A 15,756-nucleotide genomic window follows, 5' to 3' on the forward strand; every position below is an offset into this window, starting at 1 on the left:
TAACCCACTTAGATAGAGGACGAACAAATATTTGCTATCCAGTAACCGCAAGTTGCACAAGAATACATAGTAACTGCTTGCTGACGCTGAATGCATCTAACATGAGCAGCCATGTAAATCAAGATGGAGGACACAGCCGCATTGAAATGAATTGAAGACACTGAAAGGGCTCAAGAATGCAGAGGGAGACTTGGCACGCTGAGTTTTCAAATGGGCGCAGACCAGGCTGTCAGTGCAGCTATTGTGCAAATCGTTGCCAAGGACACAGAGGGAGTGAACGTATCACATTAGCAGAAGAGATAGGACAGCTGCATGTATAAAAGCTAAAAATCCTCAGAAATGCAAGCAGGAAAATTAAGTTTGTCATCCCAACACATGTGATTTGAACATGGAAGACAAATCCTATTCATTCATGCCAGACAGGGAACATCATTCCCATCCAACAAGATAATACAAAAGTAATACCAGGTTGGAAGCTTAATGTTCTGTCTCAAGGCCTAGAGCATCTGAGATGATAACTTGGGGGATTCTAGCAACACCTTTGGGAAGTTCTCACTGTTAGGGAGAATTCTCTAAAATGGCTAATTTCCCTTAACTCTGAGTTATCTTCTCCCCTTGAGCTGGTAGGAACAACCAGTTTGCCAAACTGCAAGCCTGGCCTCCCTCCTCTGGTCGAATTTTCTCTGCACAGCTACAGTGAACCGGACAGCCAGGAATGTCAGACCCTGCTTGGGTTTTAAGGAGCGCACCTTTTTTTTGTTGCTTTTTTCTGCTGCTGGTTTCTTCCCTGTGCAGTGCAGGACCCTCCAGTCTTCCTACTTCATGTCAGTCCGACAGTTGCTTCAGGAACCGTGATACTGCAGGACCTGCCAGGAACGTCCGTATCAGCTACAGCCTCTTCTCCATTTAAGGTACTGTTCCAAATCCGGTTGTTCGTTTTGTCCAGCCGCAGTGAAAGTGTATGAAATCTTTCGCCAATCCGAGGGCTTGTCCTTCACTGTTCTTTAAAGTAACTTTTCGCCTGACCAACTTTGTTCTGAACTCTTGGAAAATACTTAACCGTGAACTACCCTGAGCTGTGTGATCTTGAGCAAAAGACTTTGACCCATTGACTTTGACCCTAGCCTCTTGATATGATCTCCTCACTGCTATTCCTTTTTCTAGATTGCCCTGCTTACTTACCTGTTGGTGCTGCTCAACTTTTGTCTAACTTTGTCTTTCCCTCCCTTTTAAATTGCTGGAGTGCCATTTTTCTCACACTTCATTTTGAGCCTAACTTTTCCAGAATCTATTGGGTGGTGTATGGTGAATTAAGATTGTGATTTCTAAACTGCTTGAAAATAGTGACATTTTTGATAACTGATGTGTAAATAAAAGTATATCTTTTTACTAAGAAACCTTGTGTCAGTGTTTGTTTGAATCATAGTAATTGCTGTCCTTTGTGTAACTATTGATACTGCTCACTTTACTCTTAAGATAAGTCTGGCCTCTCAGCCATCGCTACCACTTTACTGTGTAGTACAGGCTTGTACCAAAGGTGAATTTGTACTGTCACTTGTAGTCCTAATTGTGTTTGGTGTTCCCAAACGGTACTGCATATAATTCTGCCTAACACTCACCATCTTGAATAGTTGCTCATGGGCTGATAACTTCGCGAATTGCCAATGCTGGGAAGACCCTCTCTGATCAATCCCAACCCACCTTCCATACTAGCCCAAACTTTGTTGCATGAGCCAATGGCAGCGTGCTAACCTGACATGTCTAGAGTTGCAACATTTAGGAGGTGGTCACAGGTGGAGCCACCAGATATAGTTTAACCAATGCAGTTACTAATCCTATATGTATTCTACATGTAGCCTACATCAATAAGAAATCCCATGTTACTTTAGGTTGTTGGAATGTTTCATTTATTTTTTGACATCACGTTGCCTTAAAAGTTCCTGACAAGCCTGCAATGGACGAGAAAGTATTGGAGATTTGTGTGTTGTCCATAACTCGATCCCTGTTTGAGAGCATTCACTAAACTATCAGATTTGTTGTATTCTTGAACTCTTCCATTTTTGAGTGCAGGGATTTCCCCTGGCCCAGTTCCTCTTGCTTGTAAATTGAGGACATTATCATTTGCTCACCTTAGTCAGAACTGAAGATCAAATCCTCTTTATAATAATGTTGCCCTTCTATAATCGCTAGATGAAGTGGATTGAACATATTATTTCAGGTACTGACAAGCAGAAACACATTATTGGATATCTTTGTGTAAACCCATAACTTAATAAATAAGACACCAACCCCAACAACGTCTACTGACATTTTTAGAAGTGGGAATTGTATCACACAAATCCAGGAATATAGCTGGTATTGGGAACAAACTCAAGCAAGTGGATATCCTTACATTTTTAGAGTAATACTCTATAATCTGCTAACAGGAAACATGGGAATTGGATCCCCCAATATAGATGCATATAACGCTATACATATCCTGGCACATCAAACAGAAGAGGTCATAATTCCATGGGAGCAGTAGTATTATTAGCCAATAATTCTCCATGCAAATTACAATGCTGTCTGAATTTAAATCATGTTCAACTGTTGTTTTTAGCAATATTATATTTGAACTAAAGGTCAATTTTGTTGATTGGTCAGATTCAGCCTCTTTAGCAGACCTTGTTGGTAACAGTAACTTAAAGGTAGGCCTATATCTCTTCACAAACAGTTTTTGATGACAGAGAAGATAAAGATTTGGGCATCCAGTCACCACTGATGCAGGATGCCAGGACTGATGATGTTGCTCTTAGATGATACTCCATAATAATGGAATTTGAATTGATAGCTTTAAACAGTGTTGTGTTACCAGAGGAAAAAGGATAATAGTCCTTACACTGGGCAATAGGGTCATCAACAATCATCTGCACCTCTATTTATTTAGATTATTGCTCCCTAGTTGAAACATTTGAGATGTTACTGAGGGCAGAATGTGATCTCTCTTCTTGGAGCATACTGTTATGCCCGCGCCACTGGCGCACGCATTGGCAACCATCATGGACTACTTGGTACTCATTTATCCTGCTAATACTCCTTGAACAACTCCTTTTCACGCCTTGGTCTTTTATTTCCATTTGTTCAACTTTGGTTCTTTCTTATTTTATTCAATTAACTACATTTACCATAATGCACCTGGCTACAGTCCTCAATTCTTGGCTATTCTCATTCATCGTTATTGGGACCACAATCCCCAGAAGCCCTAGCGGCCACTGCTGCTTCCACCTGCTCAGGACCGGAGAGGGAGGAGGCAGATTGTCTTCAGGTGTGCTGCTCCAGGTGCTGTCAATTAGCCTGCCTCAGAACAGGGCAGGGCTGTATATAAGCAGCTGCCTGCAGGAGCACAGTGTCTTGCATCTTGAGATCTCCCCGCTCGTGTTTGCCTTGACCCTCTACTTTGTATGCTGTTCCTGTTGCTGAATTATCCTGTTTTGACCCAGTGCCCTTTCCGGGCTCCCTGCCTTGCAGCCGATCACACTCCGCTGCCTTCTACCAACAGCCCTTGTACCCTGGGCTTCCTGCCTTGCAGCCTACTACAGTCCTTGGCCTCTGGGCTCCCTGCCCTGCAGCCTGCCTCACTCCGGCTGCCTACAGTCCTTGTCCTCTGGGCTCCCTGCCCTGCAGCCTGCCTCACTCCGGCTGCCTACAGTCCTTATCTTCTGGGCTCCCTGCCCTGCAGCCTGCCTCACTCCGGCTGCCTACAGCCCTTGTCCTCTGGGCTCCCTACCTTGCAGCTTGCAACCCTCTGCTGTCTCCAAGCCCTTGTTCCCTGGGCTCCCTACCTTGCAGCCTGCACCTCTTCGCTGCCTACAGCCCTTGTCCTCTGGGCTCCTTCCTTGCAGCCTGCTCCCTCCGCTGCCTTCAGCCCGTGTCCTCTGGGCTCCTTCCTTGCAGCCTGTCTCCCTCCGCTGCCTACAACCCTTGTCCTCTGGGCTCCCTGCCTTGCGGCTTGCTACACTCCTCTGTCTTACAGCCTGTTTTACACTTAGCTGCCTACAGCCCTGCTCCTCTGGGCTCCCTACCTCGCGGCCCTATTCTTTTGGGCTCTCTGTCTGTCACCTACTACTAATCTCTCTCTGTCCTGTTCTTCTGGACTCCCTGCCTTGCAGCCTACTACAGTCCTCTGCAGTCCACTACAGTTTGCCTGCACCTAGTGCCACTCTTGACTGCAGACCTGCTTCCTACTTTGCAGCCCTTCTGTTTTCCTGACTGCTGCTCCCTTGTTCTCTTCCTTGAGACCTCTGTACTCCACTTATCTATTTCAGTCTAACTGCCTTTCCTTCATTCCCTTCTGCTAGATTGCTCATTGATTTCCTTTTCTCTGGATATTTCTGTTGTCTTCTCATGTGTCTTATGTAATCCCTTTGTACAGAGCTTGCCTGTTGGTTTCCGGCAGGCAACCTCTGCCCCTTCCCTTGTTGCATTTTCAGTGTTACAGACACCCACTGTTGTTGTTCCCAGCCATGATCATACAGCGTGGGCCTCTGTTATAGCAATCTGTGCAGAAGGCTGGAGTGTCCTAAGGTTCGTGGAACACTCTTTCCCATTTCAGCATACACCCCAAGAGGGAATCCAGTTTGTTTGTACCTTTGTATCTTTTGCCCCTTTTGGCTCACAGCTACAGTTTCCTACTCTTCTTTCTTGTTGAACTTCCTGCTGTGTGTGCTTATCTGCTACCTTACTTCAGCACAGCCACCCAAACCCTACCTGGGTACCCTGTGCCACTCTTGACAGAGTGCCATTCCTGACAGAATGCAAGACCAAAAAGATTCTTGTTCCATAGGCAGGAAGGGCACACACAGACCAAAGATGCTTTCTTTTCGGTTCAAGAAACCTCTACAAAAATCTAAAGTTCTCCTAAGGACAGCAAACAAAAACCCTAGTTTAAAAGACAGACTCGCCCTAGTAAACAAAGGTTTACAAGCACAGTACTACACTCACTGGCTCTCTGACCCTTCTATGTATAACTACTATGACATTTGCAACTATGATCCACAGTCTCTATCTGTAGAAGAACTACAGCAAGATAACGAATTCTTGCAGATTTTGTTAGCCCAACCAGTGGATAACACTCATGCGCTTTCTGGCATTACTTTGACACTGCTTCAACCAAAGATGTTGCACACATTGTGGCAAACTCTCAACCAGAGTACATTATTGCCAAAGTGACATCCTCAAGATCAGCTTGGCAAGCTACACAACCTCCCCAGACTACCGATAACACTCATTTAACAGGACAAGACATTCAGTATCCTGAAGTTAGAGCAGCTGGTCCTGGGTACAAAGGACCAATACTGACCATCGGTTGTCTTAATGCTTCCCCTGTAACTACTAACCACGATAACTCTAAGGTCAGTCTTCAGATTGTAACACCTGGCTTTTCTGCTACACCAGATTCCGAAGTTGTAGAACTGGCTAATCGAACATACCAGTTTCAAGAACAGCTCTTGCGCCTTAAAAGACAAACCCAAGACCTCTATGATGAATTTGTCTATCTGCATTATAAGAATCTAGCAGAGGGACACAATTTACCAGACCATCTGACAGTATGTCCAACACCCGACATTCTGTCTTTAGAGTTTAACAGATTAAGGCCTGTACTGGTAACACAGAAGAGGATACAGACTTATACAGAGCAGTTGGAAGACCTGAACTTGACATATACATACCAGTTAAAGCTTGACACCGCGCATTCACTTACTAGCCACAGTAACACAGGCTGTTGTTCAGATAGTGAAGAATGGACTTCTCCAGTGGGCCAGATCGCTCACACGGCCATTACACCAAAGATCAAGTGTAATCATCTGACTGGACATTCCGCTGAGTCAAAGGATTGTTCCATTCTTGCCCTTGATGTCAGTCCTTTACTCCCACTTACAGCCTCTACTGAAGTGACCAGATCTGAGATGTACTCTGCTTCTATGAACATTGGCACTCCTGACCATGAGTCAGATCCTGAAACATACCCAGTACCTGTCTGGAATCCAACTTTGCCTACTGTCAATACCCCAGATCCTTGTATCAACTTGGGCACACAAGACTTTACAGGCCAGCCTTCGGAAGGCTTACCCTTTCCTGGTCCTACATCCACCATGCTACTTGTTACAAGATCTGCAAGCCCAATCTCTGCTGCTCCCCCTGCTAGTACTCCTGAATCTGCTACTGATGCCTCATCTCAAATCACTCCTACTGCAGTCGAAGCACCCCCTTCCTCTCTGCCAGCAAGGACAGTACCTGTTGCAAAGCCAGTTAAAAGTTCTCCTATTAAGGCTACAGCTCCGGTAGATCCTGTTGGTGCCTCTGCAGCACCTAAACTACCAGTCACGACGCCATCAGTCTCAGTTGCGTCCCTGTCGGCTGGTGCTCCTGTGACACCTATACTTCGAGCTGTTATAGCATCTGAACTTCCTACTGCCATTCCTGATCTTCCTGCAACTCATGGAGTTCCTGCAACATTTGTTACTCCTGAAGTCTCTGTCGCAAATCTTCATGTTGCCATTGCTGCTTCTGACTATTTGGACGACCGTCCTAGAGCAACCAATTCAGCTGAATCTCTGGTTCCACCTTTCAGCACTGTATCGTTTCCAGTCCTAAGGAAGACCACTTCTTTCAAAGCAATATATGCCATGGAGCCTGCAGCACATCGCCACAGTTCCTCAGTTCATGAACGCACTGTTGGGTTTTTGGTCCCTAAGAGGTTGTTTTTTCTGAATTCTACCTCAAAGGTTTGAAACATTGGTAATGTCTCCTCCCTTCAAGACTCTCACCTTGCAGCATTAAACACTTTTTGGTGCTTCATGATGTGCCTTTTTGGTATAAGACTCTCTCGCGGTGTGACAGGCCTTGGATGTGCTCTTCTTGTTGGTCAGTATTCAGGGGGCCTGGAGAGGGGCATGGAGAGGGGCATACTGTCATGCCCGCGCCACTGGCGCACGCATTGGCAACCATCATGGACTACTTGGTACTCATTTATCCTGCTAATACTCCTTGAACAACTTCTTTTCACGCCTTGGTCTTTTATTTCCATTTGTTCAACTTTGGTTCTTTCTTATTTTATTTAATTAACTACATTTACCATAATGCACACGGCTACAGTCCTCAATTCCTGGCTATTCTCATTCATCGTTATTGGGACCACAATCCCCAGAAGCCCTAGCGGCCACTGCTGCTTCCACCTGCTCAGGACCGGAGAGGGAGGAGGCAGATTGTCTTCAGGTGTGCTGCTCCAGGTGCTGTCAATTAGCCTGCCTCAGAACAGGGCAGGGCTGTATATAAGCAGCTGCTTGCAGGAGCACAGTGTCTTGCATCTTGAGATCTCCCTGCACGTGTTTGCCTTGACCCTCTACTTTGTATGCTGTTCCTGTTGCTGAATTATCCTCTTTTGACCCAGTGCCCTTTCCAGGCTCCCTGCCTTGCAGCCGATCACGCTCTGCTGCCTTCTACCAAAAGCCCTTGTACCCTGGGCTTCCTGTCTTGCAGCCTACTACAGTCCTTGTCCTCTGGGCTCCCTGCCCTGCAGCCTGCCTCACTCCGGCTGCCTACAGTCCTTGTCCTCTGGGCTCCCTGCCCTGCAGCCTGCCTCACTCCGGCTGCCTACAGTCCTTGTCTTCTGGGCTCCCTGCCCTACAGCCTGCCTCACTCCGGCTGCCTACAGTCCTTGTCCTCTGGGCTCCCTGCCCTGCAGCCTGCCTCACTCCGGCTGCCTACAGCCCTTGTCCTCTGGGCTCCCTACCTTGCAGCTTGCAACCCTCTGCTATCTCCAAGCCCTTGTTCCCTGGGCTCCCTACCTTGCAGCCTGCACCTCTTTGCTGCCTACAGCCCTTGTCCTCTGGGCTCCTTCCTTGCAGCCTGCTCCCTCCGCTGCCTTCAGCCCGTGTCCTCTGGGCTCCTTCCTTGCAGCCTGTCTCCCTCCGCTGCCTACAACCCTTGTCCTCTGGGCTCCCTGCCTTGCGGCTTGCTACACTCCTCTGCCTTACAGCCTGTTTTACACTTAGCTGCCTACAGCGATGCTCCTCTGGGCTCCCTACCTCACGGCCCTATTCTTTTGGGCTCTCGGTCTGTCACCTACTACTAATCTCTCTCTGTCCTGTTCTTCTGGACTCCCTGCCTTGCAGCCTACTACAGTCCTCTGCAGTCCACTAAAGTTTGCCTGCACCTAGTGCCACTCTTGACTGCAGACCTGCTTCCTACTTTGCAGCCCTTCTGTTTTCCTGACTGCTGCTCCCTTGTTCTCTTCCTTGAGTCATCTGTACTCCACTTATCTATTTCAGTCTAACTGCCTTTCCTTCATTTCCTTCTGCTAGATTGCTCATTGACTTCCTTTTCGCTGGATATTTCTGTTGTCTTCTCATGTGTCTTATGTAATCCCTTTGTACAGAGCTTGCCTGTTGGTTTCCGGCAGGCAACCTCTGCCCCTTCCCTTGTTGCGTTTTCAGTGTTACAGACACCCACTGTTGTTGTTCCCAGCCATGAGCATACAGCGTGGGCCTCTGTTATAGCAATCTGTGCAGAAGGCTGGAGTTTCCGGAGGTTCGTGGAACACTCTTTCCCATTTCAGCATACACCCCAAGAGGGAATCCAGTTTGTTTGTACCTTTGTATCTTTTGCCCCTTTTGGCTCACAGCTACAGTTTCCTACTCTTCTTTCTTGTTGAACTTCCTGCTGTGTGTGCTTATCTGCTACCTTACTTCAGCACAGCCACCCAAACCCTACCTGGGTACCCTGTGCCACTCTTGACAGAGTGCCATTCCTGACACATGGAGCATGGATTGCACACACCTGGAAGGACCTATCAGAAGCAGTCATTATGAAAAACCCAAAATGCTTTTGGTAACTGGTGGCCCATGGCTCCGAGCTTATCAGTGTCTATATGCTTGAAGCAATCTTTACGGTGGACCATTGGCTAACACATTTTTGGTGTTTTACAATCACCAGGATATAGTTACCATTGGCTTTCAATTGTTACCTCCATTGCAAATTGCATTCGGAAATGTTCCTATTATACCCTGCACAGGCATAAGAATTGTGGAAGACCAAAGAGCTCTGAATAGAATGAACAATAATAAAAAACAGTGACATGATTGTGTGCCAACATATACTTTTAATCATAACCTGAAACTCTAAACACCTCTTTCTAAAATTGTTTTAATATTACAATCAGCCAAAAATATATAACCAGATTCATGGGGAGAAGACAATTTTGCCCTTTTTTTAAAAAAAGGAGAGAAATCGCCTTAACAATTATTACCAGATATCCTTGTTGGAGTCTTCTTTAATGATATTTGGAAAGATCATGTTGGGCACTATTGAAAATTTGATAACAGAAACATTTTGGCCACCACTTAGTGTGGATTTTGGACAGGTTCAGTACTGTACATCAGAGTCTTCATTGTTATCTTATTTTGGCTATATCAGTCTTTATTAAAAAAAAAGAACAACTTTATTTCTCTAGGTTTGCATTCTGTCTTTTTTCTTCTTTTTTGTGTTTATTGGCCAAATATCAACATTTTTCTGTACAAAATTCCCTTTTCTCTCTACACGTGTTTCTCCACAGTTCTATAGTAGATCATCAGGAGAGAGTCTAAGGTGACAAATAAAAAAAAAATTATGTTCACTTATTTAACAAAAAATCAATGAATATAAATGCAAATTTGTGTAAACAAAATCGGATCCTAGGTATTTAAACTCCAAAAGCCTGTTTCCCATGTTTACACATACTAATAAAACTTTTCTGACAAGCCACTCACCCTGTTATTCTTTTCTGTCATTTGTGTTAATCCTATTCTTCATCATTTTAGTATTTTAATTTGGCTCATACATTTGTTTTGTATTTGGTTCTCCACTTATTTTAGAGTGGTAGATGCCTACGAGAAGAAAACATAAGCTGTTTTTCTTTTGCACAGATCATAATTCACAAGTTCAAACAGAAACAGTTTTTGGTCTGTGCAAATAAGTAAAGAAAGGTGGGGGACAGAGGGGTGGTGCGGTAGGACGTTTTTATGGAATGCTGGTTTGAAGCCCTTCAAGTAAGAAAGTAAAAATACCTTTTTTAATGTTTGCTTACCGTTCACAATTCTAAATACGGGATTCGCTTGACCCCTTTTTTAGGCTGACGATCCGCGATGCGGCTTTGTTCTGAAAATGGTTGATTTTTAAATAACAAACGCGATTACATCATCATATTAAATGCGCAATGACATCATCACGCATTAGCGTTTGGACATGTTGATATCTTTTTGGGCCATTTGGTTTTCTTTCATTTTTAAGTTGCAAAACATCACAGAAACATTGTTTTAACTTAGAACATCATCTTATGATAATCCAAATGACAAAGTACTGGTTTTCCATATTATATTAATAAAGTGCACAAAAAGAGTGGTTTGAAATGTTTTGTCTAAACAATAATCAACTTGTAATATTTGTATACTTTGTTTCATTGGATTATTTAACAAAAAGGGTTCTTATGCAGTTTTATCTTCATCCTATTTGAGCCGCACTAGTTGTCATTACAGTTCCTACTATGCTTTTATGGCCACATATTATATGCCCTATCACATTGGTACCCAACTAAATCACATATTTAATTCTAGTATTCAAACAACATACCTTATTATGCTTTTATGAACAAATGAGTCACATTTTTTTCATTCTGGTAGTCAAACACTGGATATTTTTAAGTAACAGATTCATCACATATTCTAGAACAGTATCCAGTTTGTTTAGTTAGCATGTTTGTCAGCATCTAGTACTTTTTAGCCAACACCAGGGAATAGCATACTACATGCACGGAGCAATAATTCCCGACACATGATCAATAACAATCCATATGGAGAAATGTTAAGACTAAAAAAGAATTGTAGTAAAATAGAAGTGTACCAGACAAATGTGAAGAAAACATTATACAAATTTAGTCAACATGGCTATAATCCCAAAAAATTACAAATGGTAGTTGATAAAGCAGAAACAATCTCAAGAGAATACTTTTTATCGGACAAACAGAAAGTGATAAACAAGCTGACAAAAGTAAACTTCATCACCACCTACAGCACCGATGCACAGATTACGAGAGGAATACTCATAAAGCAATGTGTTTCAAAGCACTTCAAGGGGGGAGGGAGCATGAGAGAATACAGTTACATTCTTGCAAGTCCTTGAAAACAATTCAGAATGTGAAAAATAACTATCATAATCAGCCTGGCGACATTTCTGATAGTGCAAGTGCAAGGAACAATTAAGGAGAAGCGGGGAAGGGAAAAATGAGACAAAACCAGCAGTAACATTACTATGCCTGATGACAATTGATGTAGTGCATGAGTGTACAAGAGGAGGGGGAGAAGGGAGGGATGGCGTGGAGTGAGGGAGAAGGAGAGGAACAAAACAAGCGACCATCATATAAGGTCAGATGATGATTATAAGAATAGTGCGGGGGGAGTGGGAGGAGAAAACAAGGAGGGAAAGGGGGAAACAGACAAGCTGCTATCAAAGGTCAAGGGACACATGATAAGAGTAAGTGCTAATGGACTTAAAGAAGAAAATAAAGGGGGGTGGGAGGAGAGGGCAGGTGGCCGCAAAAGACAGGCTTCTACAATTACTATGCCTGATGGCAACTGAGGTAGTGCCGAACTTAAACAGAGGAGGGGGGAGGAGAGGGCAGGTGGCTGCAAAAGAACGGGTTGCTACGATTAAATTGCCTGACGGCAATTGGAGTAGTGCCGGACTTTAGCAGGAAAAAGGTGAGAGGGGAGGAGAGGGCACGTGGCTGCGAAAGACAGGCGGCTACGATTAATATGCCTGACGGAAATTGGAGTAGTGCCGGACTTTAACAGTAAAAAGGGGTGAGGGGAGGAGAGGGCAGGTGGCTGTGGAAGACAGGCAGCTTTGATTCCTATGCCTGATGGCAATTGGGGTAGAGCCAGACTTAAACAGGAAAAGGGGAGCGGGAAGGAGAGGGCAGGTGGGGGTACATAGATATTCACAGGTGTCATACGGGTGGGTGGGGGCACACAGACACTCATGGGTGGCATGGGGGTAGGTGGGGGGCACACAGACACTCAAGGGTGTCATGGGGGTGGGTGGGGGCACACAGACACTCACGGGTGGCAAGGGGGTGGGTGCGGGGCACACAGACACTCACAGGTGGCATGGGGAGTGTGGGGGGCCCACACACACTCACAGGTGGCATGGGGGTGGGTGGTGGTGACACAGACACTAATGAGTGGACTGGGGGTGCGTGGGGGGCACACACACACTAACAGGTGGCATAGAGGTGGGTGGGGGCACACAGACACTCACAGGGGGCATGGGGTGGGTGGGGTCACACAGACACTCACGGGTGGCATGGGAGTGGGAGGGGGCACACAGGCACTCACGGGTGGCATGGAGGAGTGTGGGGGGCACACACACTCACGGGTGGCAAGGGGGTGGGTGCGGGGCACACACACACTCACGGGTCGCATGGGGGAGTGTGGGGGGCACACACAATCACAGGTGGCATGGGGGTGGGTTGGGGTCACACAGACACTCACGAGTGGCCTGGGGATGGGTGGGGGGCACACAGACACTAACGGGTGGCATAGGGGTAGGTGGGGGCACACAGACACTCACAGGGGGCATGGGGTGGGTGGGGGAACACAGACACTCACGGGTGGCATGGGGGTGGGTGGAGGGTACACAAACACTCAAGGGTGGAATATGGGTGGGAGGGGGCACACAGGCACTCACGGGTGGCATGGGGGAGTGTGGGGGGCACACACACTCACAGGTGGCATGGGGGTGGGTGGGGGCACACAGACACTCACGGGTGGCCTGGGGTGGGGGCACACAGACACTCACGGGTGGCATGGGGTGGGTGGGCATTGATTCAAATAGAAAGTACACTGCACATTACCCATTCTTTTTCAATGTGCCCTTAAAGTCACAATGACATGTGTACATGGAAGGAGTAACCCACCATATACATATAATCTGTCTTTAAGAGCTATAAATGAAGAGTCCAACGCACGATTCTAGGCCATTCAACATAGGTTTCCTGACACTTAGGCATCTTGCCATAAACCAACCTGAAGGTGAGTGTCAGTGATTTAGCTGCCGCAGGACAGGGAGCAATATATCATAACAAGACATATGTCTGACAGGATTGTAAAAATGTGTTATTACAAAAGAAAACAATAAAAGATGTTACCTTGTAGAAACACAAAAGTAAAAGCAACATGCAAAATAAGGTTTCCTGTGAAAAACAAATAACCTTAAAAAACTGGAACAGGGGTTTGGCCAAGATGGCGGCCGACATGGAGCAACTTCTCTGTGCTCCAAATGGGTGAGCTCCTGTTTACCCCTTACTGGCCTGGAAAGCTGATCATATGGGGGTCAATGAAGGCTCAGGACTTGTATCTTTGGATTACTTGGAGCCCCAACAGAGAAACAAAGGATAGACGATTGTGGCATCTGATTTTGTGAGACCTTACACGTTTGTTACTGGCATGGTCACAGTCGAGTGTCGTCTTTTAGACCCACATCCGAGGTTACCACTTCTTAAGTGGTCAAGACACTCGACCAGACGTTTAAAGAATTGCAATAGAAGTGTGAAAACTTAGAAAATCATTCTAGACGAGACAACATTAGAGTGAAAAAACCTAAAGGAAGGATTGGACGTGTAGAATAAGAAGGCTTGTATGAGTGTCATATTTTCAATAATAATGGTTAATATAAATGATAAAAAAACAGATATTGAAAAAGTGCATCTATTAAGGAAACCCTGAAATAAGGGTGGGGCGGCGCCAAGGGACAACTGGTGAAGCTTTACAATTAGATTGTGAAGGAGAACATTTTGGCAATGGGTCAAAACAAGAGAACCTTGAATGTTATGCCCCAGCAGATTGAAATATCTAATGACTTACCTCCAACCACGTTGTCAAAGTGATGCAATATGAAACCTCTCACCGACAAATTAATAAAAGAAGGTAACCGGTATAGATTTCTCTTCCCTTTGGGATTGCAGTTTAGAGTGAACAATGCAGAAACTACCATTCAGAAAGTGGTCAAAGGTCTTTGAGCTTTGCAACACATCGGAAAATCTCCAGACACAGGACAATCAGCGCTGAGCAAGAATCTATGGTGGTTTGACAACTCTCCAGTAAATCCAGGCTCTACACCAACACCAAGCGTGAGATGAGTTTGCAGTGAAATTAAGAACACAGAGTACAAAGATGGAAATTGGCAAGTACTTATAAGAATAACTCTACATGGAGTTGCAGGAGTTATTTGCCGCTTTCACCACTAGACACTGAACACAATCCTCACAGGACTTTCTGTAAATAAATATCCCAAGTTCGGGAAGAACAGGACTTTTTTACATTCTGATGCAGAAGGACAATAACCAAATGGCATGGAGTAATTAGTCCAATTGAAGCGTGCATCTGACGTCAAACTGACTTAGGACTACTATTTTATGGCAAAGATGCAGTAATTGCAAGTCAATGGTCGCTATACTGTTAACTATGTGAAGTTGGCTCCTCTTTAAAAGAAGTTCATATGTTTATTTATTTAATGTATTCATTTGTATTTGTATAGCGCACTAGCAGCCCAAGGGTATCGAGGCGCTGTTAAATGCTATTGTCTTAGTTGCATGCAATTGTCTTAGTTACCTAGGGATACTTGGCTATTGGTTACAGTGAGCATGATATGAGATTGTCTAGTTGCACAAAATTGTCTTAGTTTCATAGTCTTAGTTACATAGGAAATGTGGCTCTTGGTTACAGTGAGCATGATACAGTTTCATTGAGAGGTACAGAAATAGTCAAACTGGAGAATGCAGTATTCGTAGGAAAATGGTGTAAAATGAATGGTTGGGTGAACAGCAAGGTTTTAATTAGCTTCCTGAAGGTTAGGTGTGATTCAACATTTCTTCCCTGGGAGGGGGGAGGGGTGTTCCAGTGTGTCGCTGCAATACAGGCAAGCTCAGAATATATCTATCAGGCTTTCCTGTATAGAGCTGGATGTGGTGGGGAGGAAGAGGCCGCTTCTATCAATAATGGATGCTGATGAAATGTGACTGTTCTGACAGCATTATGGGTATAAATGTTAAATAAAAATACATTGAAAAAAAAAACTGAAACAAGGGAACTGCAAAATTCCACCCCTCAATAAGGCCCGCTCAAATGACCTCACCTTAAAAAGCATATGATTTAGCAGGACTTGCATTTCTTGCAACTTCCTTTGTATTTTGCTCATGTTTTTGCAAACGTCGATAAGAGCAGTGTGATGGTGACATTGACGTTGGTTATGTGTTGGTGTTGTTAAGTGGGCTTCTCGTTCTCGTTGCGGGAGGCACCGCAGGCCTGCATCTCTTCAGGTACACATCTTGCTCCCATGAAAATTTCTTCTGCTGCAGGGGCTTCCAGACAGTGCTGGAAGATTCTGGCTACATTTGTTTGCATTGCTAGATATAGCCTTTTGGTTGTAGCAACTGAGCCTCTATCCGGGGCTACAACCAAAGGCCCTGAGCTATATCCCCCTCCCCCTTTGCAACGCCTCTGGTGATGTCTTTTGTGGAATGAGCTGCTCCTTTTTTGGCACAAGTGATCAGAGGCGCGCATTTCATTATTTACGCCCCCAAAGAATTTGAGAATCTGGCCTTTTAGTGTTTTTTTTTTCTTCTTAAACTTCAGTTTATGCTAAAGCGACATTTGGCACGAACGCAAACTCGCAAGCTGGAGAATC

Source organism: Ambystoma mexicanum, chromosome 12 (genome assembly GCF_040938575.1).
Source record: "Ambystoma mexicanum isolate Mex_15411 chromosome 12, UKY_AmexF1_1, whole genome shotgun sequence".
NCBI lineage: Eukaryota > Metazoa > Chordata > Amphibia > Caudata > Ambystomatidae > Ambystoma > Ambystoma mexicanum.